A 24,409-nucleotide genomic window follows, 5' to 3' on the forward strand; every position below is an offset into this window, starting at 1 on the left:
CTGCTGTGCAGCCCAGTTCTTAAGTTCCCCGGACAGGTACCACAGGTTGGGGATCCAGCTCCAGGGCATGGGAACCACCAGTGGGTTGGGAAGTTCAGGGGGGTCCTGGCAGGTAAACTATAGGGGGCAGGACCAGAGATGGGGAAGCGGCAGCTATCAAGCTTCTGCAACAGTCCGGGCCTGAGATGGCCACATCCCAGGGCGAGGTGGGGGTGTGGGAGGGGGCGGGTTTGGCGAAGGAGTGGATGGATGTGATTTGGCCAGCAAGCAAGGCAGAGTTCTGCAATTGAGGGGTTGGGGGTAGTAGTGGGGCTGAGGAAGCCTAAGGAGGAGATACTGGAGTGACGCCTGGGTTTCTAAGCCTGCTGATGGAGTGGATGACGTGCCCCCAGCTGAGCAGGGAACAGAAGGAAAAGGCTGGACAGGAGGCCGAGGGGGCGGGCCTGGTGTCCCCAGGGATGACTGCAACCCAGGGTTGATTAGGGCTTGACTGGGGGCTGTGGGCGGGAGGGACAAGATCTGATACGGGGTAGGAAGGGTGGCAGCCAAGGCCGTGCCTGGACTGGCGTGCCTGGGAGAACACAGTGGGAGAAATCAGGGAAACCGGGACTAGAGAGGGTCAGAGAGTCAGGGGAAGGGAGAAGGGCAGAGGTCAGAGGTCAGGGGGCTGGGCAAGGAGCCCAGAGGACCACAGGGTGGGCAGGCAGCAAATGGGTAGGCTGAGGGGCGTGGAGGCAAAGAGCTGAGTGGAAGAGGGTGGAGGCTGGTGGGGTCCATGTCAGAAAGGAGGTGTACAAAGTGCTGCTGCTGCTGCTAAGTCGCTTCAGTCGTGGCCAACTCTGTGCGACCCCAGAGACAGCAGCCCACCAGGCTCCCCCGTCCCTGGGATTCTCCAGGCAAGAACACTGGAGTGGGCTGCCATTTCCTTCTCCAATGCATGAAAGTGAAGTGAAGTTGCTCAGTCATGTCGTGACCCCCATGGACTGCAGCCTTCCAGGCTCCTCTGCCCATGGGATTTTCCAGGCAAGAGTACTGGAGTGGGTTGCCATTGCCTTCTCCAGCGGAAAGTGAGGTGGGCTCAAAAGGGCTTCATTCTTTTTTTCTTAATTTATTTGGCTGTGCTGGGTCTTAGTTGAGGCACGCAGGATCGTAAGCTGAGGCACGTGAGATCTTTCAGTCGAAGCATGTGGGATCTTCAGTCGCAGCATGCAGGATCTCAGTTGAGGCATATGGGATCTAGTTCCCTGACCAAGGATCGAACCCCAGCCCCCTGCATTGGGAGAGCAGAGTCTTAGCCACTGGCTCACCAGGGAACTTCCAGGGCTTCCTTCTTTAGGATGAGATAACTCAGAACCAGGTGACCCGAAGGGGAGGAAAGGACTCTCAAGGCTCAGTTAACAGCGAGATAGAGGCTTCCCAGGTGGCTCACTGGTAAAGAATCCACCTGCTAAGCAAGAGACTCGAGACACAGGTTTGATCCCTAGGTCAGGAAGATCCCCTGGAGGAGGGCATGGCAACCCACTCCAGTATTCTTGCCTGGAGAATCCCCATGGACAGAGGAGCCTGGCGGGCTACAGTCCACAGGACTGCAAAGAGTCGGACACGACTGGGCAACCAGACAGCAGCAGCAACCCAGACAGAACCAGTGCAGCTGGAAGGAAACACAGTCTCCACTGGGGACCAAGCCTCCCAGATCCTTCCAGATGGACCCAAACCCTCTAAGTTCTGGAACCAGATGGAAGAACCCTTATACCAAGCCCTCCACCAATCCAGGACAACGGAGCATCCCGATCCCACAGCCGCTTCATTCCATTGGACGGGAACGTGTGTGTGAGCTGGCGGAGGCTGGATCGGAAGGCCAGCCCGGGAGGCAGAGAAAGTGGTGGTTTCGCCAGTCTCCCAAACAGGACATGCACACGTGGGGAGGGGATTTTTTTTTTTTTTTTTAATATTTGGCCGCACCAGGTCTTAGTTCTGGCACACGGGATCTTCGCTGAGGCAGGCAGAGTCTGTTTAGTTGCAGCATGTGAGATCTAGTTCCCTGACCAGGGATCGAACCTGGCTCCCCTGCTTGCGAGCGTGAAGTCTTAGTCACCGGACTGCCAGGGAAGTCCCGAGGAGGGGATTTTGGTTTGCCCATGGCTGTCCCCCATAACCACAGCAGGCAGTCCATAATACTTGCTGGGTGGATGAATGAGTTGCTAAAAGGAAGCAGAAGTCTGAGAGTGAGGGAAAGGCAAAAACCAGGCTGAGCCAAACTCTGCCACCCTTGGCATCCGAGGCCCTCCCCCGGCACGTCCAACCTTGTCCCACGTGCATCAGGCTGGCTGGCCTGAGTCCCCGTGCTGTCCTGTCTGCCCCTCTCAGTGTGAGGAGGTGGGGGGAAATGCCTGGGCTTTAGGGTGCACCAAAGCTGGGGTCTGGTATCCCCCCAGCTATCACCGGCCTGTGACTCCCACTGGGCACCCAAACTCTCCATGCCTGTTTCCTCCTGAGCAAAACGGCACCACCAAATCCACTGGGGATCATGTGTGAGCTAAGATGTGAAAAAGTGTCTGCCTCCAGCCTGGAGATGATTCAGGCTCTTTGAAGAAGCGGCTGGGATGGTGGTGACGACTTCTCATTGACGTCACCTGCTGAGTGGCTGTCTCTCCCGACATCACCTGTCTCATCAGCTCCAGGTGAGCTCACCCAGGGCTCCTGACGGGCAGCACAAGGGCCCTTCTGTTCCCCTAAGTGCTGGGCGGAAGGGAAACGAAGGCCTGGCACTCAGCTGCCCTGGGCAGCTCAGGGTGTACCATTTGCACTGGTTCTCGGGCATGTGTAGAGCTGGGGGGCTGGGTGTCTGGAGACGGTGGGGAGAAGCCGGCACTGGGGTGGTGCCAGCCCCCGTGGCAACCGCGTCTCCCAAGAGCCCCCTCGCCAGACGTAAACAGGACTTCTCAGAAGGATGTGGACGAGGAGCCTCAGGCCTTTTCTTGTTAGGAAAAGACTGAGCCAAAAAAACAAAAAAGCTAATCACTTGTGGGTGAGCTAATCCCCCAGGCGCTGGGCTGGCACCCAGGCTCCCAGCCCCCACGGCAACCTGGCCCCGCCCGCCGGCTCGCTCCTTCCTCCTGTTTATGGCTCACACTCCACCCACCGCCCTGACCTCTGAGCCAGCAGGGGTGGAGGGCTAAGGTCCCAGGGAAGGGACCTGGCTTCTAACGCTTGATGACACCCTGAAGTGGAGCCTGGGCACCACCACCCCCTCCCTGAGCCTCAGTTTCCCCACCGGGAAGGCGAGTCCTTGGGCGTGAAGTTCTCAGGTCCAGATGGAAGGTGCATCACCGCCCCGCCCGGCCACCCGCCCCAGAGCACCCACCAGAGTCACTCGCTCCTCACTGCTGGCCTGTGCACAGGCCTCGACCCCCCCAGCTTGGATGCTCTCCCCGTCACCTCTTGTTCCTGCTCATTTTACTTATTTTTTAAAAATATTTTATTTGGCTGTGCCACATCTTAGTCGTGGCACGTGGGATCTTCAATCTTCGTCGCAGCGTGTGACATCTTCAGTTGCAGCCTGCTAACTCTTAGATGTGACACGTGGGATCTAGTTCTCAGTTTGAACTCAGGACCCGTTCATTGGAAGCTTACCACCAGGGAAGTCCCTGTTCATGCTCTTTTAAATCCTGACACTACACCCCGCCCCCAGGACCCTTTCTTGTTGACCTCCCCATTCCGGGGGCTCCCCCAGTCCCAGTCCTGTCCACTCAGCCTGAGCCTCGCATCCCCCAAAAGGATACCGTGGGATTCTGACTGATATGGCTGTTCTCAGTCGTGTCCCACTCTTTGCAACCCTGTGGATTGTAGCCCACCAGGCCGCTCTGTCCGTAGGATTTCTCAGGCAAGAATACTGGAGTGGGTTAACATTTCCTTCTCCAGGGGATCTTCCCGACCCAGGGATAGAAGCCGCGTCTCCTGCATTGGCAGGCAGGTTCTTTACCACTGAGCCACCAGGAAGCTCCGGGACTCTAACTGCACAGTATCTTCATGGCACCTGCTGTGAGCGCGACCCAGAACCGGGATGGATCAGGCCCAGTTCCCACCCCAGAGCTCCCAGGTGAAGAAAGAGAAGCCAAAGGTTATAAGTGGTGACCCACACATGAGAGGAGGTGACCACCATCCAGATGTCCGTTTAACAGGTATGTTAACTGCACCTGCCACCTCCCCAGCGTGTGTACACACACCCTCTGTCTACACACGTACACACGTCTTAGCCGACACTTGCCAATGCCCCAAGTCCCATCCATTCCTTTCACAATTATTTAAGTACCACCTGCACACCCACTGTGTGCTCTAGATGAAGAAGGCCACCAAACAGGAAGGAGACACAGGGGTGTCGGTTGCTCACACAGTTGTGTCCCGCTCTTTGTGACCCCATGGACTGTAGCCCACCAGGCTCCTCTGTCCATGAGATTCTCCAGGCAAGACTACTAGAGTGGGTTTCCATCTCCTTCTCCAAGGTATCTTCCCGACACAGAGATCGAATCCACGTCCCTTGTGTCCCCTGTGGATTTTTTTTTACCACTGAGCCATCTGGGAATAACCAGGTCCCCAGGGGGGTGACATGCATTTTGTGGCTGGATGCTCACAGACCCCAACACACCAGTGCCTACCCACCACCCTTCTCCAGCCACGGCTTTCACACACCATCACGTCTGAGGCCCCAGCACCATGGGAGGGAGGCAGGATCTAGACCATCATCCGCCCTATGCTGGATGGCTGAGGCCCAGCGTGTAGGTGACCTGCCCTCTATCACACAAGCCAGCGAGAGCCAGGGCTCCCAGCCTCCTTCTGGCTCCCCTTCGTGGCCTGCCTCCTGAGTATACTCAGACTCATGCAGACACCACTTCCTTCTCCAAACTCGTCGCCCCCACCTCTACCCTCACTCAGGTAAGGTGAGGTGAGCCTGGCTACCTTGATCCACGAGGGACAACCCAGGTCTCCCCTCAAGCTCTAGCCAGGTGATGTGATCCAATAAAGTGACCCGTGTCTGTTCTCGCCCAACCCCAGAGTCAGGGAGAGCATGGAGGAGCCCAGCCCAGGTCACACCATCCCCTCCTTAGGTCCTGATCACTGCTGATGGGCAGACCCCCATCAGCCCATGGTCTCAGGAGCGTGCAGGGGTCCAGCCCCTGGGAGATCTGCGTCCAGCTGAGGCGCCACCACCCACCAGGAAAGTGATGTTGGCAACCTGCTCTCCCCCTCTGGGCCTCAGTCTCCCCCTGCCAGGTAAAGACATCCATGGCACCCTATTCCCTCCCCCCTCAGAGAGCAATGGTGGGAGGTTAAGAGCCAGGCCCCCACAGAGCTGTTCGTCCAAATCCCACCTTGGCCTCGGGTCTGGCTGAACTCCACGAAACCGGAGTCACATCATCAGCAACCCTGTGTGGCCACCCAGAGCCGTGCTGTTAGCATCTCTCAGTTCCCCACAGCCAGCCTCCAAGCACAAAGCCTCTCCCCATCTGACAGATGAGAACAGGGACGCTCAGAAAGGCTGAGTAACTTCCCCGAGGGCACACAGCGGAAGCCTTAGGGACCAACTCAAAGCAAAGCCTGTCAGAGGAGCAAAGATGCACCTGACCCCCCCCCAACCCTTCCCCTGAGCAGCGCCCCCCAGCACGGCCCACTGCCCAGTGACGTGTGTAGATGTTTGCAGAAAGGGCTGAGTGGTTCTCCCACGGTTCAACATTCCAAACTATCTTTTCTGCCTCCCTTCAAAGAGCAAGGGGCTTCGGGGCAGGGGCTGGGCCTCCTTTCTGGGCTCACAGGGAGGCCCAGGGTGGGCTTCCCGGAGTTGTTGGGGGTCCTGACCACCAGAAGGGACCCCAGAGATACAGAGATGTCATCCTCTGAGCCAAAAACAGGGCAGAGGGCGCTGCCAAGGTCATGGGGCTTCCAGGATGTTTGGGGGCGGGGGGTGGCATGGAGAAAGCACAGAATTCTGGGACCTGCCAGCCCTCCAGGTGGTCCCCAGGCTCTGGGTCACCCAGCCTGCACCCTCATGTCTGAAGCAGTACATGCCGAGCCAAGAAAAGAGAGCAAGGAGGCACTGGTTCACGCTCTAAAAGCAATCTGTCTGGAGCCTGGCATGAGAAAACCACTCCTCTCTGGTCCCAGCAGAGGGGCAGGTCAGCGTACCAGACGGTGCCCCTGGCAACCGTATGTCCCCTCCTCTTGGGCTCCCAGGTCCCACCCCCCCCACCCCCAACCCCTGACCAAGGCCTGCAGAGAAGCCTCCTGGTGGGGCTGACATAGCTCTGAACTGGCTCCCCAAGGTGGGCAGCAGGCCCCTGGACGTGAGCCAGCTTGATGCCATGCCTACCTGCCCACCACCCCCAGAGTCTGAGCGGCGCTGTGAGGATGAGCATGGCCCACATGGGCAGTGACTCAACATCACACCAGATAAATGCAGGGCCTATCTCACCGAGACTGGGTCCCCCTCCCCTGGGAGCCTCACCACCCCAAGACTCCATCTTCCCACCTCCCACCCCGGGCTCCAGGGGGCTCTCCTGAAGGTGGTTCTTCCAGTTCGTCGGCCCCACCCTACAGACCCCAAGGACTGCCTCTCCTGGGATATACCTGCGCACGTAATGAGGCTTGAGGGTTCCCCGAGGTGACACCACGGGCTCCCGGGGGGCAGAAACTGGAGCCCCTCTCTCCTGCCTGGTCCCAGGGGCCATCAGCCTACAGTCCATTGCATCAACTTACTGAGCAGCCTCTTGCCTCCAGGCAGAATCCATAGTCACCGAGTCCCACTGGGGGCTCTCCTCTCATCTGGGGGTGTTTCCAAAGCCCTGATTGCTCTCACCCCTCTACTGCCCCCCGATTCACCATGGTCTGCTCCCAAACCTCCCACCAGCTGTTCTGCTTCCAAGTGCCCGCCCAGCCTCCTGGATCAGGCCGCCAGGGGAGGCTCCCGGGCACCTGCAGTGGGGCAGGGAGCCCCAGACTGAGGGTCATGAGATGTGGTTTCAGATCCTGATTTTTCTAACTCTGGGACCTTAGCCATGTGTCTTCCCAGCTCAGGGTCTCAGCTTCCCCATCTGAAAAGGAAAAGAGGTCAACGTACTCCTAGGTACCCACCCCCACCCAGGAGGCTCAGGAGTGGAGAAGGGTGCCTGAGGGAGGTGGCAGGGGGACCCCCACAGAAGCCCTGGGCCCCAGCCCTGGGCAGAAGCACATCAGCCATCCTGACAGACAGACCCCAACCAGCTGCCAGGGGATGGGTGTGTGTGTATGAGCGTCTCTGTGTGTGCGTCTACTTAATGGGTCGGGATTCTCTTTGGGTGATGAAATGCTCTGAAATTAGAGCATGGTGAACGCTGCACAACTCGGGGAAGACACGAAAACGCTGAAGTGTACCTTCCACTTTTCACCGGCCATGCCAAGTGGCACGTGGGCTCTAGTTCCCCCATCAGGGATCAAACCGGTGCCCCCTGCACTAGAAGCTCAGAGTCTTACCCACTGGACCACCAAGAAAGTCCTGAAGTGGACGTGTTAAAGGAAATAATTTTCAAATAAACTAAAAGAAAAACCCAACAATGCTAGAGAAGAAAAGAACAAAGTCCCCGAAGGCACGGCTGAGCCCCTACGCAAGGCTCTGAGGACCAACCTACAGGCTTTTTCCTGGGGAGAGTACATGAACTCATTTTTTAAAAAAACTATTTATTTTTATCTAATTTATCTGACCATACCAGATCATAGCTGTGAGACATGAGATCTCCAAACTTCACTGCGGCATGCGGGATCAGGTTCCCTGATCAGGGATCGAACCCAGGCCATCTGCATTGGGAGCGTGGAGTCTTAGCCACTGGACCACCAGGGAAGGCCCAAACCCCTCCTTCGGGGGTTTATGCCTCTACACTCGGGTCTTCTATTATGTGGGGCCAAACATACTCCTGACTGATGTTCTATGCCACCCGCCAGGACTAGAGGGGGCCCCACACACTTGGCACTCGGTGTCCAAGGCTGGTGGTCAGGATTCAGCCAAACGTCAATTTACTGGGCACCGTCTACCAGCCGCAGCCTCTGGATCACCACACAGCCAGGCACACACACACGTGCACGCACAAAAGCGTGTGTCTAAATAGCCCAGGGGATTAACTGTTCTGAGGCTTCACACTTGTGCGCTCTCCACACACACCACCTGCCCTTCACGGAGGGGGGAACCCCCCCCAAACTGGGCTGCACCCAGCCCAGGGAGACAAGGTGCCCCCCACCACCATCACCCTCTAGATCCCTCTGAGAATCACAGCCAGGCTGGGAGTGGCAGCAACTGGGGATGGTGGAGTGGGCCAGTCAGAGCTGTGATCGAAGGGTGGAAAAGCCTCTTGCCCTTCCAAGGCCCTGCTGTGAATGTCCCAGCACTCAGCTTGCTTCTAATTCACTTAACAAGTTGGTCCAGGACACTCGCTGTGTCAAGCAGGGGGAGCTGGGGGCAGGGGTGCGGAGGGACAGGAAGCATGGCCCCAACCCCTTGGAGGGGGACAGACAAGTAAAAGGGCAGCTGGAACACAGCAAGTAAGGAAGGCTGGGCAGTAGGAATGCAGCGCAGGGGCACCTAACACAGATCTGGGAGAAGGTTATCAGGGAGGGCTTCCAGAGGGAGGTGACATCCAAGCTGAGACCTGCAAGAATGAGCCCAGAGAGATGGACGGGCAGCAGAAAAACCTGTTCCAAGGAGAAGCAACAGCACGCTGGGAAGCAAGCTGGGATGCAGTATGTTCTAGAAAACGATGGAGCTCAGCATGGCCATCACAGAAAGAGGCAGGGCCTGGCAGGGAGGGAGGCAGTCAGATGAAGGTCCTTGCCTGGACCTGAAAGGAGGTCCCGTGTGTCCCCATGGAAGGTCTTGCCACATCTGGAGTCCCACTTCCCAGCTCTGGACCCTTTCTTACACTGCTCACTCCCCACCCTTGATGCCCACCCCAGCCTACTCCTGGGTCAGAATCCCACCCACCCTCCAGTCACCTCCTGCAGGCTGCCCTCAGCAAGCTGAGGAGTAGGCGTGTCTCCAAAACGCAACCACAGGGCCCACAGCCCGGCACCGAGGTAGGGCTTGGCATCTGGGAAGTCTGATCACCCACTCCAAGGGGCTGAAGGGTGGACAGGCCGCAGGGACTAAGCGCTTCAGCCTCTGGGCTTTTCCCAGCTTGCAAAACTCAGGCACTGCACCACCCATGCTCCGTGAGCAGAGTAGCTAAGACCAGAACAGGACAGCGGTGTTCAGCTCCTCTCAGGGCAGGCCTGGGGCTCTCCAAGGGCCAGCCTCTGGGATCAGTATCTGACCAAGTGGAGAAAACATTCTTCTCTGGGATGAGGACCAGCTTCCCCCAACTGAACACGCAGATTCTCCCAAGAACCTGGCCATGCAGGGGTAACCACACTCCTTTGTTCAGATGAGGCTCAGAGAGGTAAAGTCACTTGCCTGAAGCCACACAGCTGGCTGGTGGTAGAAGTGGGACTCAAACACTTGCCTGTCTGGTTTCAAAGGCACCCTGCTGGAAAGCGGGGAACCTCTGGCATAGCGAAAGGAGCCCACCTCCAAGGAGGGACACTGGTCTCCCACCCAGGGCAACCAAGAGCATCTCTCTCCCGGACAGGCTGAGAACGGAGTGTCTCAGGCAGTGACTGGCCCCAGGAGGGTGGGCGGTGGACCAGGATCAGAGGGAAGATGTGGTTAGCTCACCTGCCCGGAGGGCTGCACCCCCAGCTGGAAGCCAGGTACACGTGGAGAACAGGGGCAACCAGCTCCCTCCCAAAGGCCCTCCCTCTCCGGAGCTGGGCCTCTCTGCTGAAAGCAGCCACACCTGAAAAACCAGCTCCTGGATCAACATGAAAGCCACCGGCCTCGTCACAAGACCCCCTCGGATCCCAAAAGGACCACCTTGGAGCTGGCTGGCTGGCTGGGCGGGCAGTGGTCCTGCCTGCTCCAGGGAGCCACCCAGGGGCACCTGAGAGCCCTTCTGCACAGGCCCTCTACCACGTACAGCCCAAGGGTGCCTCTGGCCTTTGAGGACATGGGGGAGGGGGCAATGGTGGAAAGGCAGGGGCAGCTCATCAGGAAAAGTCCATGACCTCCTCACCTCCAATCTCATGCTGCTGTCTCCCACGGTGCTCCCTTCTCTTAGGGAGCCATGACCCCTGGGGCACCCCCAAGTGCCTACTGGGTACTTGCTTCACTCAGGCGCTGCCATTCGTGAGCCCACAGGCAGGGCTGTGTTCATTTCCTAGAGGGACAAACTGAGGCTCGGCCGGTTAGGCAGCTGTCCAAGCCACACACAGTGGGCAGGCAGCAGACCTGGAATCGGCCTGACTAGTCTGTGACCAACCAAAGTCTCAGCGCCGCTGCCCACGCGAGCATTCAGGAGAGCGGCCACGGCCAGCCATGGACCTCAGCTGTTTGTCAATCAAGTTTTATTTAGGGCCCTGACAGGTAACTCTTCTCCTGGGTCAGGAAGATCTCCTGGAGGAGGAAAGAGCAACACACTCCAGTATTCTTGCCTGGAGAATCCCATGGCCTGGCGGGCAGTCCATGGGGTTGCAAAGAATCGGATGCGACTGAGCAATTTTAATTTTTTGAAACTGAATTTTTCAAACTTTTCAACAGGTAACTAGAACAGAAGTGGCCCCAGTGCAGAGGCGGACACCAGTCACTGGAGGCCCACATGGCCCCACCTCTGTCCCCTGGATGGGGTCCCGTGCCCTCCAGGGCTCTGGGGAAGTCCAGGGGCTAGTGGGACCCCAAGAGTCTCACTCTCACCCTGGGAACCACGCGCTGTTCTCTTGTTCACAGATGACCACCCCAAAGCACAGAGACACAGTGTAACTCACTGGAGGTCACACAGCCCGGCTGAAAGTGAAAGTGAAGTAAAAGTGAAAGTCACTCAGTCATGTCCGACTCTTTGCAACCCCATGGACTATACAGTCTATGGAATTCTCCAGGCCAGAATACTGGAATCGGGAGCCTTTCCCTCTTCCAGGGGATCTTCCAACCCAGGGATCAAACCCAGGTCTCCTGCATTGCAGGCGGATTCTTTACCAGCTGACCCACCAGGGAAGCCCAAGAATACTGGAGTGGGTAGCCTATCCCTTTTTCAAGGGATCTTCTCGACCCAGGAACCAGGGCCTCCTGCACAGCCTCATTGTTTGACCCTAAATCGTGCTCCCGTTTGCCCTCCTTCCCTACCCCCTTGTTTCAGGAAAACACAGAATATGTATCCCAAACTACACAGCCACAGAAGGGGAGACCAGGGACTCACGGCCAGGGACTCCCAGGCTCCCTGGGGAGGGGGGCACGCGGAGATGGCTGAGACACCTTCAGGCCCGCCCTCTGCCCCCGCCCAGAGCATCCGCTGTTCCCGGAGCCCACATGCACCATGGGTGGGTGGAGGACCGCAGCCCTGAGGGCGGCCGCAGGCAGGTGTAATTTCATCAGGAGCCTCCCATCTGTGCAAGTCACCAGAAACGGAGGATGAAATTCCAGCTCTGCGGACAGAGAGGTGCAGCGATCCTGGCTCAGGGTCGGCTCTCAGTGGGGGTGGGGGCACGGATGGGGTGCCTCTGTGAACATGATGGAAAAGGCACGTCTTCTGCTGGGCGGCCCCAAGCCAGGTAAGGGCTCAGCAAGCTGGGAGGGCCTGATCTCCAGCACAAGAGCAGCAGGGCTCTGTGCTACAGCCGTGCTGTGGAATATTACTCAGTCACCAAAAGGACCAGTTCCGGGTGCCCAGACCAGGCATCATGCAGAGTGAAGAAGCTAGACACAGGCTGCATCCTGTGTGATGGCGTGTATGCGATGCACTGCAGATAAAGCAAAGCTGTACAGACAGAAATCCAACCAGTGGTTGCCAGGGGCTGGGGGAAAGGAGCGGGCTGCCTGTGTACAGGCTTGAGGGGACTTTTGGGGGGTGATGGAATGTTCCATGTCTCGACAGGGGCTGGGCTGTGTGAATGCAGACAATGGTTGAGCTCCTTGGACGGCACACTTGAGACCTGGGCCTTACACCAGCTATTCCTCACCCCTCGACAATATATATGGGAACACGTGGGGTTGGCTCTTCCCATGTGCCAGCCTGGGGCTGGATGCCAGGACCTGAGCCATATGCTTTTCCAAGTTTCTCACCAGCCTGTGGAGGGACCGATGAATGGATGGACAGATACACACACCCCATATGGTAGTAGTTTTGCCAGTTGTCAGAAAACGTACCTTGAGACCCCACCAGCAAACAGGCCTGGCCCCGCCCAAGCCTCCAGGAGAGAAGCAGCCTGGAGGGTCTCTTCCAGCTGCAGTCCAGGAAGGGACATGGCCTCAGCTGTCCCCAGCTCAGAGCTGGCCCTCCTCCCCCAGCCACACAGCCTGGCCAGGCATCTACAAGCTGCCCAGGACCCCAACTCCTCAGACTGGGGCCTCTCACCTCCGGCTTCCCACCCCATCTCCACTTCGGACCTGCACTGGGGTGACCCACCTACCTCACTGGAGAGCCCCCAGCATGTACCACCAAGCTCCCAACTCAACCCACAGGGCCAGCCTGGGGCTTCAGCAGAAGGGGGGGCATCAATGCCATCTTATGTATGAGCACACAGCCCAGACAGGTGGCGGGCCTCCCCCCCCCCCCCAGAGACAATATCCCCAGCCTCAAGGGGGAAGCATCAGAGAAACAGCCTCCCAGTGCTGGGGGTTGGCTCTGTGAATCTTGGGACCACAAATCCTAATTTGGTATCTAATAGGGTGTCCCTAGCAAGTTCCTGCTCCTCCCAACAAACTCTCTTTTTTCAAACTTTTTATATCAGAGTTGTTGTTCAGTCACTAAGGTGTGCCCAACTCTTCACGACCCCATGGACTACAGCATGCCAGGCTTCCCTGTCCTTCACCATCTCCCGGAGCTTGCTCAAACTCACGTCCATGGGGTCGATGTTGATTAACACTGCCGTGTTAGCCTCGGTGTACAGCAAAGTGATTCAGCCACACAGAGAGGTGCATCCATGCTTTCTCAAACTCCCCTTGCATCTAGGCTGCCATGTAACACTCAGCAGAGTTCCCTGTGCTACACAGGGAACTCCTCTTAATGCCCCGTATGGACCACAGTTCTGGAGAAGGAAACAGCAATCCACTCCAGGATTCTTGCCTAGAGAATCCTGGGGACAGAGAAGCCTGGTGGGCTGCCATCTATGGGGTCGCTCAGAGTTGGACACGACTGAAGCGACTTAGCAGCAGCAGCAGCAGCAGCATCAACCACAGTGGCACGGAAGGTTCTGAAACACAAGGCCTCCCAAACTGGGGGTCCCTGAGCTCCCCCTGCCACACCACCCAGGTCTAATAGATCTGGATCCTTGAACCCCAGACTGGAGAACCGAGGAAATCACACACAGCACCACCTGATTCAATCTCACTCTAGACCATCCCCGGAGCCTCAGGGTGAGGCCCCAACCTAGGCCTCAGCCACACCCGAGTCCCCCCGACCCCAATCGTCTCCCAGAGGCCGCAAGGGGAGAGTTACCAGATAAAACACAAGACCGCCAGTTCAGTCTACACTTCAGCTAAACAAGCAAATCCCCACGGGCTTCCCAGGAGGCGCCAATGCAGGAGATGTAAGAGACGCGAGTTCAATCCCTGGGTTGGGAAGATCCCCTGGAGGAGGGCATGGCAACCCACTCCAGTATTCTTGCCTGGAAAATCCCATGGACAAGAGGAGCCTGGCAGGCTCCAGTCTATGGAGTCACAAACACTCAGACATGACTGAAGTGATTTAGTACGGACGCACATAGCCCCCATACTGCATTATCCGTCAGTTAACCAAAATCCAAATTTAACCGGACGTCCCTATTTTAACTGGCTAAATCAGGCCACCCGGAGCAGGTGGTCCTGAAGGAGGGAGACAGGTGGGCACACAAATAGCTCTGGGGCAGCCAGGCCCAGTTCGGGACCAAGAGGAAGGGTGTCTGGAATGAGAGTTTTGTTCCCTGCCTGACACACCCCCAGCAGTCACCCCCAGCCAGCGCCTGGACAAAGCACAGCCCAGCCTCCCCCAGCTCATTCAGGACACCTAACTCACCCCAAAGTGAAGAAGGGCGGTGCCCTGGATGCCACCCTCCCCCAGGGCTCTGAGCCGCTTTGCTGTCATCGAACATAACCCCTGGCCCTGCAGCTGAAATGACAAACTATCAGAAATTCCCTGGAGATCCAGGGATTAAGACTCTGGGCTTCCACTGCAAAGAGCAAGGGTCGGCTCCCTGGTCGGGACACTGAGACCCCACACGCTATGTGGGAAAAACCTCAAATGCAAAAAGACACTTGAAATGACAAGCTACTGACCCCAGTGAGATGGTCCTGGCCAGACATCCCTGCCCGTGAGGAACCTGGGTGCCCACTGAAGCTGGCTCCCCTTGGGACTCAGCTGGACAACTCAACACTTACGCCCAGAAGTCTCTCTTGTCACCCTGTCACCAACAGGGTGACTTGCCTCTGTTTTCTGACCAGGTCCGTCTCCTTCACCTCTCCCACAGAAAACAATCCTTCCACCTTCCGGTCTCCATAAGGGTTTGTATCTCATGGGCCCCACACACACCCCTGGGAGATCCTGAGCCCTAGGTCCTCAGCACTCTGCTCGCCAGGACTAGCGAATTAACCCTGCGGGTCCTGTTCCTGGTGCCCCCCAAGGCCTCCACAGACCCCCTGGAACTGGGCGCACACTGCTGGTCTGTCCCAAGGAACGTGGCTGTGTCCCTGGTTGCCGGGCATCAAAGAGAGAGATGCCCACAAATGGCACAGACCGAGAGAAACTGCATGGACGACACTCGGGGAGCAGAGCCCCAGGCTCAGGTCTGGGGTAATGGGAGGAGGAACGTCCCAGAGGATGTGGGGCAGGAAGCCTGGGGAAAGACCCTCGAGGGGGTCTTTCCTACCCCAGAGATGGAAGCTCAGGAACAACACGAGAGAGCCTGCTTAGCTATTCAGACCCTGGGGCAGGATTTCATTCATTCATTCATTCACTTAGTAGGTATTTGGGGAGCAGCCCTGGAGCTCCAACACTTTGGCCACCTGATGCGAAAAGCCGACTCACTGGAAAACACCCCGATGCTGGGAAAGAGTGAAGGCAAAAAGAGAAGGGAGCGGAAGAGGATGAGATGGGTAGTGTCACTGACTCAAGTGACACTGAGCACTTGAATCTGAGCAAACTCCGGGAGACAGCGGAGAAAACGGGAGCTTGGCAATGCTGCAGTCCGTGGGGTCACAGAGTCTGACACCGACTTAGCTACTGAACAACAACCCGGGGCACCATGGACCGAAAGCAAGCCTCGGTCCCTGTCCTATCCCCAGTATAATCGGGGACGTGTAACTCTTGAGTGAGATCAATACCGGGATGGGGAAGGACAGGGGGACACAGAGGTAGCACCTTGGCCAGTCCGGGGGACGTTCCTGGGCAGGTTTCCAGCCTGAGGACCTGAGAGCCAGCTGAGTCCTGACAGGGGAGGGGAGAAAGGCAAATTCTACAGCTCCTACCCACCTTCATCCTAAGCAGGGAGGGCCATTCAAGGAAGCCCCGCCCACTCAGGTGGGAAGAAGCCAAGGTTCCGAGGAATAGCAGGAGCAAAGGCCTTTCAGGAAAGGTGCAGTTTTCAAAGAGTGGGCCCAGGAGGCAGTGGGGGGCCAGAGGAGAGCCAGAGGACTCGAACCAGAACCCAGAATGAGGATGGACCGGCAGATCCGGTCTTCGGTTCCAAGGTCAGGCTGAGGACACGAGAGCCTCAAGCTGTCACACACCACATCACCTGGGGTCTCCAACAACAGGCCGTTACCAAACCGGGGACACCCCAGCTGTCGGGGAGACGGGGAAGCTGCACAAACAGGTGCCTCCCGGACCCCTATCATGATGTCTGCCTTCCTGACTATCTGCAAGCATCAGATGCTGACAACTGGCAGCTCGCGGAGGCTGCCTGAAATGAACAAATGAAGCACACTTGCAAATCCATGACCCTTCCTCCGGCATCCAGAAAACAGTCCTCCTAAGTAGGTTAAGCCTGCCCCTCCAGTGCTATCTTCCAGACCCAGTTTTGCAAGCTTTCTCCCCAGGTCCTCCCACATTTTGAAAGAGCGGGCACCCTCGTCTCCTCCGCTGGGGTCCTCTGGGACCCTCTGAGTCAGAGCCACAACTTTCTAGGTCACCCTCAGAGCAGGCTACAGGATGGGGTGTGGTCTGAAGCTCCCCATATCCCCAAAGCAGGTTGAGGATTCCGACATCCTGTCCTCTCGCGGCCAGGCCTGTCCCTTGGTCCATAGGTCCCTGTTCAGAAGAAGGCAGAGGGTGACTTCCACCCTCCTGGGCCCCCGCTCCTGACCTGACGGCCCCCATCTTTGCTGCCCTTGTGCCCAGCCCCTCCCTGCCAGCAGCCACCAGCCTTCCTGCCACCACTGCCTCCCTCTCACGCTGAATAAATAATCGATGCTTATGCCCTTTCCCTTTGGGAATGACGCTGCTGAAATAAATGGGTTGCTCCGAGGCACCTCCCCAGTCCCGAGACCCCGAGTCAGTAGCAGGGAGCAGCAGTCCTCCCCACGGGTGCAACCGAACACATGAGGGAGACGAGGGCCAGCGGGGTCGGGGCGGCTTCTGGCCACCTCTTCCTTCTGCTGTGAGCAGGAAGAGGAGCCCCTGCAAATGCCCACTCCTCGAGAAGCTGTCCAGGCCTGCCCACCTCAGCAGCAACATAGTCCATTCGTGACCCGGAGAGGGGACCCCTACATGCCGGGCCCCCTCACTCGGGCTGTGACTGGGACCCGGGAGCCTCCCACCCCAGGTCTAGTCCTGGGAGCCTGGGTCCCAGGGCCGGATGTCCAGGGCTTGAGCCCCCCTCCAGCAAGGCCAGGAGGGCAGAACTCTCAGAGGCACGGTCCCCCTCTGTCCTGGGCCCAGGCCAGGGAACCTTCCCTTTTCCTGGCCACAGGCTGGGGCACCCAGGACCCTTCATTCCCAGAGACTCAGGATGGTGGTGGTGGTGGTGGGAGGCATCTAGCCGGCTCCAGGGGCCTCCCCACCTATCTGTGGGAACTCAGAGACCACCCACAGACAGGGCATCCCCAACTTGCTCCTCGGAAACCTTTGTGATCCCCTACTGCCATCCTCTGAGCCTCCTTCCCTTGCACTGGATCAGGAGCCCAGCGGCCACCACTCAGACCAGCCCCTCCTCCCCAGGGACCCCAGCAGGAACCACTGAGTTGGAGCAGTACTGGCTGTATGGGACTCAGCCTGTGAGTGGGGGGGGTGGGGCACCGGCCAGGAGATCGGCTCGGCCCCAGCAAGGCGGAGGTAGGGGAGAGTTGGGGGGGCGGGGGCCGCGGCCTGCCCAGCCCCCCTCGGCTCCCACACTGGCGCCCGCCGCCGCCCGGGTAGCACAACTGACCTCGTTCACCAACTGCAGCAGCCTGCGGGCGCCCGCTGCCCGTCCGGGGTGGCCCCCCACCTCCGGAAGGGCCCCGAGGCGGTGGGGGGGCGGGGGCGGCGGCGGTGACAGCTCCCGGCTCCCCCTCTCGGCAGGTGGGGGCAGCCGTCCCTCCCCGCCCCCGGCCCGAATTATAATCCCGGTCACGTGCCTCCCGAGGCACCCAAAAGCCGGACCCAGATTCTGGAACACCTGGAGGGGGAGGGGCGGGCCCCCCCCAGGGTGGGAGGAGAAGGGGAGAAGGGCCTCGGCGCCCGCCCTCCCCTCCACCCCCCGCAAAAGTTTCTCCTACCTTGGAGGATCCTCAAGCGCTCCTGCCAGCGGCGCCCCGGCCCCGGCCCGCGGCCAGGACTCAGCCTCCTGCCGCTGCCTCCTTAATTAATCCGGGAGAATGGGGGAAGGAGAGGCGGAGGGAGGCGCGGAGCGGCGGCGGGGGCGGGCGGGAGGCGAGCGGGGCGCGGGGCGGGGAGGGGGCCCGGCGGGGGCTCTCGGGCCGGCCGGGGGGCTGGCGCTCGGCGGCCCCCACCCCCGGCGCGGGCTGCGGCGGAGGGCGGGGCGCGGCGCGGGGAGCCGAGCCGAGAGCGGGAGCGCAGGGAGGCTCTTTGTTCTGTAATCCCAGTAAGATTGCCAGCCATTCGCCCCGGCCCTAATCCCAGCCCCGCGCAACACCACCCTCCATTGGCTGCCATTTACATACGGGATTAGCCCGCCCCGCGCCCCGGCCTGGGCACCGCGGGGGGAGCGCCGCGCCCCCCGCCCCGCGCCGGGCGCCCCGAGCGCGCGCCGCCCCAGCGCCCGCCGCCAGGGGGGCCCGCAGGAGGGGCGGCCCCGGCGCCCCCTGGCTGCCCGCGGCGCCCCTCCGCCTCCCTAGCGCCCCGCCGCCCCGACGGATTAGAAAGCCAGGACTCGTCCCCGGAGACGCCCCCACCTCACCCCCGCCCCGGGCGCGGGAGCCGGGCCCAGAGGGTCAAGGTCACTCAGCGGGCGCCGGGAGGATCCCCGGAGACGCCAGGGCCCGCGCGCTGGGGAAACTGAAGTGGCAGCGGCTGGTCACCTCTGCCGTGCCCAGGTTATTTCCCCCCATGGCGTGGCCCGGGTGCCTCTTTCAGCCTTTGTCCCCTGGGATGGGAAGGAAGGCAGTGACAAGCCCAAGGTCGCAGCTGATCCGATTGGACATGCCAGGTCCCATCTTGTCTGGGCAGCGCTCCTTCCCAGGCTTCTGCCACCCCTTTCCCCTCCATACCAACCTCCCTACAGAGTCAGAAGCACACCTCCCATCTTCTGCAGAGCATGCATCTTAAATCGTTGGGAGGAGCCTGGAGATTCACCACAGTGTCCTGAGCCCTGTGCTAGACCCTGGCTATGCTGGACACAGTGAGGAGGGACAGGCAGGCTGCCACCCCAGGAAGCGCCTGGCCTACAGGGAGAGAGCCAGACTGAGAATCTACGAGGTCCTAGCAAAGCCCACTCGCCCTTCTGGGCACACAACTGGCGCTTGGTAAAGGCTAACCTTGGCTGGTCTGGTTTCCTCCTGGCCAGCCCACCAGACAGAGCTTCTCCCTGGCAGGGCCATGTCCACTGTGCCCAACCCAAAGTGAAAGAAAGTGAAGTCACTCAGTCGTGTCCGACTCAGTGACCCCATGGACTGTAGCCCACCAGGCTCCTCCATCCTTGGGATTTTCCAGGCAAGAATACTGGAGTGGGTTGCCATTTCCTTTTCCAGGAGATTTTCCCAACCCAGGGATCAAACCCAGGTCTCCTGCATTGTAGGCAGATGCTTTACCATCTGAGCCACCAGTGAAGTCCATAAGAACCAAGCCAAGAGGGGCCCTTGTGCCCACCGAACACTTTGCCCACAGAAGGTATTGGCCATAGCAGGGGATTGGGAATGAGGCCACAGATGCCCCTCCATCCCACGCCACCCCTGCCCTCTTGGGGACACCTGCCATCCCCCTTGTCACCCTGACGCCTGGGGACACTTCGAGGCACCCTGTCTTGTGGTCCCTCTCAGATGCACATCCCTACCCACCCTGTGCTGGCCCTGGTGTGGCAGAGTGTCTAAGTGGAAGGGCCAGGGTCTGGAGCCTGACTGTGTGGGCTCAAATCCTGGCTCTTCCTCTTAGCACCTGTGCCCTTGGGCAAGGCAGTTCACCCCTCAGAGCCTCGGTTTTCTCCCCTTCCCACAGCCCCTGAGTCAACCACAGAGTTGCCTCTGTGGATAACAGTGATGATGGTGAGAGAGTCATTTCCTAGGCGGGTTGATAAGAAGTCTAGGGGTCCCCAAGGAGAGAGGGGTCTGGAATTCTCAAGGAGGAAGAAAGAACAAACTTTTTTTTCTTCTACATTCCTTAGGGTTATATAACAATAATGTATCCTGCCTGAGGACAGTCTTTGGATTAAACCTTCTGGCTAAACCTGTTATCTTAAAATGTAAATTATGGGAGTAGGTCTGGTGAGGTCTTTACAAGGATTATATAACAATAATGTATCCTGCCTGAGGAAGTCTCTGGATTAAACCTTCTGGCTAATTCTGTTATCTTAAAATGTAAATTATGGGAGTAGGTCTGGTGAGGTCTTTACAACCTCCAGACATTCTTTTGATTCACTGGAGAGTATATAACTCCACTGCTAACACTAACACTTTCTGCCCCCTTCTGATGCCTATATCAGAAGCTTTCTCTATCTCCTTTATGCTTTAATAAAACTTTATTGCACAAAATCTCTGAGCGATCAAGCCTCATCTCTGGCCTTGGATTAAATTCCTCTCCTCCGGGGTCCAAGAATCCCAGCATCTTTTCGTGGTTCAGCAACAACCTCTCAAAGGGCATGCTAGTTAAGGGTCTACTAGGCATATTACCTAGGTGTCTGGTCCTGACCTGAACCCTGCAAGGGCTGTGCTGTTGGCCTCATGTCACAATGAGCTGAAGTGATTGTTTCCGGACATACAGCATGTGAGTGCCATTGCTGCGTCTGGCTCCTTAGCCCTTGTTTGTCCCACTAATGCTCCCTCCATTACCAAGAGGATTTGGGGGTTAGGCATGGCTTCAGTGGGCCCAGCTGGGGGAAGCTGGTCCCAGGAAGGAAGGGCTGGCTGGTTGGGCTGTTGGTTTCTGGACAGAACGCTTGCTGGACCTGAAGTCCAGGGACAGAGTGCCAGAAACCTCTGGACCCCAGGGCTTAAAGGAACTGAAGCCAGGTGCGTGCTCAGGCCTGCCCTCTGCAGGCAGAATCAGGAGCGGCGGACATGTAAGTGAAGTGCTGGGAGGGAAAGGTGCCCTCTTGCCTCTGGCCTCTGGGCTGCTCCTCCCAGAGGCAACAGCCTGCCTGCCCCCAAGCTCACCCAGGCCGATACTGGGGGCAGAAGGCCTTGGCCTACCATGTCCAGGTCCCACTCAGTAGGGTATGACTGGGGTATGACCGCTGGCTCCATGTTCACTAGCTGTGTGACCTAGGCCCAGTTGGTTGGCCTCTCTGGGCCTCAGCTTCCTCACCTGTAAAATGGAGCCAAGGTAGTCCTTTCTTCACATGATTGCGATGAGGATTAAATGACATATTATACAGGAAAACGTTTACCAAAGAGCCTGGTGTGTAGCAGGTGCTTAATAAAGGGCGAGTCCCCCTCTTTTTCTTTTCTTGGCAGCACCCTGTGGCTTGCAGGATCTCAGTTCCCCTTCAAGGGATCAAACTGGTACCCCCTGCAGTGGAAGCGCAGAGTCTTAACCCCTGGACTGCCAAGAAATTTCCAAAGACAGTTCTCATTTTTAAAATTTGTTGGTTTCATCTAGGGGCAAAGTCAGACTTGGAGTTTTTGCTGAACTGCTCTTCATGAGGAGGTGGGATTCTAAGGACAAGGTTATGGACATTCACATTTCTGTCAAGTTCAATTCCTTCTCCTGGGAAGGGCAGCAACAGCTGTTTAAGCAGAGGGGAATTTCTTTGAGAAGTCCTTGCCAGTGGCTACCTCCCGCCTACAGGAAGGTCTCCTGCTGGCTTTATGAAGCTCATTTGCACTGGCCCTGCCCCATCCTTGCCCTGGCCTGGTCACGTCCCCCTTCTATGTATGTAGATGTGGAAACCAGGGTTCTTCTCTCCTCCTTCCTCCTAACTCCCTCACAGCCCCAGGGTTGGGACTTTCTTGGTGGTCCAATGGTTAAGACTTCACCTTCCAGTTCAGGGGGTGGAGGTTAGACCTCTGGTCAAGGAGCTGAGATCCCACATGCCTCCTGGCCAAAAAAGGAAAACAGAAAATGGAAACAATATTGTAACAAATTAAATTGTAAACTGTTAAAATGGTCCACATCAAAAAATCTTTAAAAAGCAACAACCAAAAAACCCCCAAGATTACTCCCATTACAAAGCCCTTTCTACACCTTCTTTCACTTAACCAGATGGGCCTGCCGGTCCCCTTTCCACAGATGGGAATATAGAACGGTGGCTCATGTGTTGAAGTGACAGGGCATCTGGGCGTCCTGTCCCCCCATTAGCCCAGGAGCTCCCAGGCCCAGCATGAGTGGTGCAGGGTCTCTGACCAGCAGACAGGCCACCAGAGTGAACTGCCCTGTGAACTCTGCCCTCTGCTCCCCTGGGGTTTGGGCCCAGCCTGGATCCCTACCTTCTTTCACAGTTTCCTTTCCCATCATTCTGGGCCACTTCTGGCTCCTTGTTCCTTGGAATGGAGACTCTCTGGGGTAGGAGGGGATGTGGATAGAAGCCCAGCCATCTCCATCAAAGCATCTCTTCTTTGACCCTGGGGCAAGTCCAGAGGAAGCCAGGGGCTTGGCTGCCCTGGATGTGACCACAGGGACCAAAGCTGAGGACAGTGAGCCCAATGCCCTCATCTTACAGGTAAGCATCCCTCAGTACCGAGCCGGGCAGCACTGACCCACAGCAGCCCCGCGGTGAGTGATGCGGTGGACTTCAAGGTCTCCCAGTCCCCCACCTGCCATTCTTTTCTGCCATCTCCTTGGCTTTCTTTGGATTTCCAGGATGATGATTTTATCTGATAATTACTATTTAGCCTTTAAAAGTGAGACTTGAATGGTTTCTGGATTTAACTACTCCAATTTCTCTTCAGAATCACCTATCTCTTATTCCATCTTGGAAACCAAAGGGAAAAGAGATTCAATGTATGGAAATGTGCTTTCGAGGCAGCATGCAGGATCCATGAAACAAGGTCAAGCAAGGTGAGCAGAGAATCTGTAAGTCTAGATGTTAAATGTTATCCCTACCAGCTAGGGGGGCTTCCTCTGTGGCTCAGCAGTAAAAAAAAATCTGCCTGCAGTGCAGGGGACAGAGGAAATGCAGGAGATGTGGGTTTGATCCTTGGGTCAGCAAGATCCCTCGGAGGAGGCCATGGCAACCCACTTCAGTATTCTTTCCTGGAGAATCCCATGGATGGAGGAGCCTGGCAGGCTACAGTCCATAGGGTCGCAAAGAGTTGGACACAACTGAAGCAACTGAGCACTCACAGAGCTAGGGTGCTCAGATGGTTTGAGGGCTGTGAAGGGACAAAGGGTTAGTGATAGGCTTGCTTGAGGTTCCCAAGTTTGTGACCCAGATTTCCAACCCCCTCCACCAACAAAGGACCATTCCCCAGGCCTCCGGGCATCTCCTTTCATCCCCTGCCTGGGCCCCATCCTCCCAGATTTTTGTTCCCTGGCTCACCCAAACTGCTCAGGGTAGAAACCATTTCCCTCACTGGGGCATCTGAGCAGAAGAGGAACCTACTAGAATCTTACAGACCCCCAGAAGTGAAGCCCTAGTCCTGGGATTTCAGGCACTCTGGCAAGCTGGGGTGGACACCTGGCAAGCTGGGGTAGACACCGGGATGCAAGGAGCTCTTCTGTTCACAACACAAGCAGGTAGATCTGCAACCCCAGCTCCCAGGCCCCAGGGTTTGGCTCTGGTGTATAGTCTATGGCAGCCCAGGCCAACAGAAATAGGACGTGAGCCACAAACACACACCCCGGAGGAAATTTTAAATTTCCTAGTAGCCGCGTTAAAAGAATAAAAGAACTAGGTGAAATGCATTTTAGTCATTTATTGGATTTAACCCAGTGATCTCCAGTGGCTCAGTGATAAAGAATCTGCCTGCCAATGCAGGAGATGAGGGTTCGATCCGTGGGTCGGGAAGATCCCTGCAAGAAGGAAATGGCAACCCACTTGGGTATTCTTGCCTGGAGAATTCCATGGACAGAGGAGCCTGGTGGGCTACAGTTCATGGGGTCACAAAGAGGCAGACACGACTGAGTGACTAAACAACAAAGACAACCCAAAATGTGTTCATTTCAACATGTAATATTGTTTAAAATTGAGACTTTTTTGGAGACACTTTAAATTCTTTTTCTTGTACTAAAGTCTTTGAAATCAATGTCGATTTCACACTTATACCGGCAATCCAGTGGTTGGGACTTGGTGCTTTCACTGCCATGGGCCTGGGTTCAATCCCTGGTCAGGGAACCAAAATCCTGTAAACCAAAAAAACAAAACCAGAAACCAGTAACTTTCGTTTACTGAATGCTTACTGTAAGCCAGTATGTGTGCTAAGTCGCTTCAGTCATGTCTGACCCTTTGCGACCTACACAGCCCTCCAGGCTCCTCCATGGGATTCTCCAGGCAAGAATCCTGGAGTGGGCTGCCATGCCCTCCTCCAGATCTCCTCTCCCGGATTTTCCTGACCCGGGGATCGAACCCGCATCTTTTATAATGCCTACATGGGTAGGCAGGTTCTTTACCACTAGCACCACCTGGGAAGCCCACAGTAAGCCAGGCATGGTGCTAAACATCTTCCATCATGCTCATTCCGTGGAAGACACAGGCTCAGGGAGGTCCCTGAGAAACACGGTCAAGTTCACCATTCCATCTTCCCACCCAGAAGCCAGTCTTCCATGAGCCCAGTTTGAAGGAGCTGGAACAAGGAGGGTGCAAA

General features: G+C 57.3%; 1 protein-coding gene across 12 annotated transcripts in view; it reads right to left on the reverse strand.

The window, feature by feature from the left end:
* GTF2IRD1 (GTF2I repeat domain containing 1) overlaps positions 1-18,110 on the reverse strand; it is a 119,237-nt gene extending 101,127 nt beyond the window's left edge. For all 12 annotated transcript variants that reach the window (XM_060405903.1, XM_060405901.1, XM_042240361.2 and 9 more), the window contains exon 1: positions 17,774-18,110. The gene's annotated coding sequence lies outside the window, so the exon portion shown is untranslated. The remainder of the gene's footprint in view (positions 1-17,773) is intronic.
* Positions 18,111-24,409: the final 6,299 nt, after the last annotated feature.

The sequence above is a fragment of the Ovis aries genome, chromosome 24, assembly GCF_016772045.2.
Source record: "Ovis aries strain OAR_USU_Benz2616 breed Rambouillet chromosome 24, ARS-UI_Ramb_v3.0, whole genome shotgun sequence".
Taxonomy (NCBI): Eukaryota; Metazoa; Chordata; class Mammalia; order Artiodactyla; family Bovidae; genus Ovis; species Ovis aries.